The following is a 2,965-nucleotide window of genomic DNA, read 5'->3' as shown; positions in this document are numbered from 1 at the left end:
ACAGAACACAACAGACATTGAAACAAACGACACATAAATTCAGTCCACCAATTTTTATATAATATACTGGTTCAGTGATAGCTACAGCGAAACCGGCATATGATTTATTGTTTGTGATTACAGTTGTAATAATTATTAACTATATTAGTTATATTAGTTATGTTGTTATGATTATTATTGTTATGGTTAATCCTAATTTCAGTAGCATTTGCTACCGAGATTTCTGGGGCTGCAGTGTCCGGCGAAATAATAGGTTTTATAGCCTTCCATAGGGTCTTCATGAGTCCTCCTTCGGTGGATTCAATATTTGTTCCATTGGAAAATGCCTGTAAAAAAAAAAAAAAAAAACCATTGAATATTAGATCTACTCGTATTTTACTGACAGTGTTGAGAATAGATAACTAAACTATTATCTAGATAAAGATAATAGAATATTGGTGGGAATTTATCTAGATAAAGATAACAGATAAATTTAATTTATCTAGATAAAAAAGAATAGATAAGCAACTTTGTTTTTATACTTGAATACTTGACATAAACTATGCAGCTGCATAGCCAGAAATCTCCTAAGTGGGGGAAATCACTAGGTACTATAATATAATAGTAAGCCTTGCCTATATTATACTGCCGTCCTTAGGAAGAATGCCGTAAATAGGAAAAAAAATAAAATGAGATTATTCTGTATTACGTTTATAGTTTTACATAATGTTTTTAAGTAAAAATTCCGTAAATATAGTTAGGTATTCATCGAGAAATGTGTGCACATAGGCTGGGTACGCGCGTGAATGCGCGAAAACGGACCAATTTTGTAGGCGCGCGGCGCGTTCTTTCGCTGGACAGAGTATAGATAATAATGACTAGATGACTTTGATTTCAAGATAAAGATATTTGTAATTACTTTCAAGTTGTGTTATAAATTAAAACTAAAAATTAGTATTGATAATATACGGGCGTTTTTTCTTCAATTGTTATAGTGATTAGTACATTTTGGTATGCTACAGAAAAAAGCCGTAACCAGAATTACCGGCATTTTTGAAAAGTAACCTATTCTAAATAATTAAGTACGTACTTAGTATGAATATCAAAACAAGCATATTATCTTGGTGAATTAAAAATTTTAAATAAAATTGAATAGTTCCGTTGCATTCATGAGTATATTTCCTTAAAAATATATATACCTATTTTACTTTGAAAAATATTGTATTTATGAAAATAGAACTACCAAGAACTACTAAATATAAAAATTCATTTTTCTCGAAATGCATGAAAGAACTTACGGCATTCTTCCTTAGGATGGCAGAATATCTATCTACATAACAAAACTAAAACCGGTTAATTCAAGGTCTTTTTGTTTACTTAATCAAAGGTAGATGTATATGGATTGAAAAGTACATATACGACAAGCACCCCTATATGTTTGTGCAATCTACGGACCTAGAAATTTGTCTTACAGACATACAAAATATATTTTCAGTTGTGACTTACCAGAATCCGTTGGGAGTTAACCGCAGGGCTTAATAACATTATAATTGTTACCAATAGGCCGACACATATAATAGTTAAGACCACATTTATAATTTTTGAATACATAATTATTGATTTTTCAATGGTATCTTCTTCAACCTATAATAACATAAGAATAGTTATTAATTATTATTATTTTCACTCGAAAACTTCTATGAAACTTACTGTAATGTTACAAGATTGATTACTAGCTTCTTCAATCTATAATACATAAGAATAGTTATTAATTATTATTATTTTCACTCGAAAACGTCTATGAAATTTAGTACTTACTGTAATGATACACGATTGTCTTTTAAATCCGTCCATACGTGACGAGCGAAATATAATATTTAACAATCAATATAATATATTTACTTATAGTATATTGAACAATCAATATAATATATTTACTTATAATAAAGCAGGTTTCCATGTTCCTAATATTTGTTATTACTTATTAGCCAGTTAAATAAGGTTGTTTGAGCAATAATATTATTGTAATATATAATATTTAGATTTAAATAAAAACACGAGATAACTATGTAATAGGGAGAAAATACGCGGCAGGGGATGGTAATAGTATTAGCGAGATAAGTTTGTATCGAATCAAAAATTACGTATAATAAGACGATACGTAATAATGTATGGTGAATATACGGGGTTGACGACCTATTTCAACGGGCAAAGGGACGCAGCTGCCGAGACCGGTTGCCTGTGTCCTTCAGAGACATTATGGATCAATAGCCCCCGCTACGTCGTCGGTGCTCGACAATATTTGTTGTAGTAGGTTTATTTGTACTAATAAGAGGGATTGTGGGTAAGTATGTGTGTGTCTGGGAGTCGTGTAAAATTATGTTGTTTGAGAGTTTCCGCGTGAGATCGTCCTACTACTGTGTTATGCCTATTCTAATAATATTTGAATTATCTACGCTTATTGTATAAATATTCAAACACTTACCTTGTGTGTAGATTGTTGCAGCTAGTTCTTGCTAGTGGTTTATATTGATTCAGGGTCGTGTTCGACAGTCGATATCACGATGACAATATATGTATCTTGATTTATATAATATGTAAAATTTCCTATACCTTACACTCTTTACTAATAAGATATAAATGGAAATATTCAAATTTCTAATCAAATATAAATGATAATACTAATAGTGACTATTATCACGTGCTCTCAAAGTCCCTACATTCGTAGCAAGAGTACATATTATAGTCAATTCGCCAACCGAATGTAATTTACAGTGATGAGTATTTATTGTTACACATTTGTACCTTAAACACAGCTCTTAGAATTCCTACATTCGTAGCAAGAGTACTAAATAGTCAAATCGCCAACCGGATGTAATATAAGTTAAAGAGCATTTATAATTATATTCGTGTTTAAGATATGAATGTGTAATAGTGATATAACGGGCCTACAATATGATGATAGTCACAGAACTTTGTGGTTATT

General features: G+C 30.7%; 1 long non-coding RNA gene across 1 annotated transcript; it reads right to left on the bottom strand.

Moving 5' to 3' along the window:
- Positions 1-6: 6 nt before the first annotated feature.
- LOC103310258 lies at positions 7-2,959 on the bottom strand. The gene is made up of 3 exons (XR_003839266.1): positions 1,690-2,959; positions 1,486-1,623; positions 7-326 (listed from the first exon to the last, which is right to left on the bottom strand). It is a non-coding gene; the product is annotated as an uncharacterized LOC103310258 (long non-coding RNA).
- Positions 2,960-2,965: the final 6 nt, after the last annotated feature.

This window comes from Acyrthosiphon pisum, chromosome A1 (assembly GCF_005508785.2).
Source record: "Acyrthosiphon pisum isolate AL4f chromosome A1, pea_aphid_22Mar2018_4r6ur, whole genome shotgun sequence".
NCBI classification, from domain to species: Eukaryota; Metazoa; Arthropoda; class Insecta; order Hemiptera; family Aphididae; genus Acyrthosiphon; species Acyrthosiphon pisum.
This window is presented reverse-complemented; position numbering and strand designations above follow the sequence as displayed.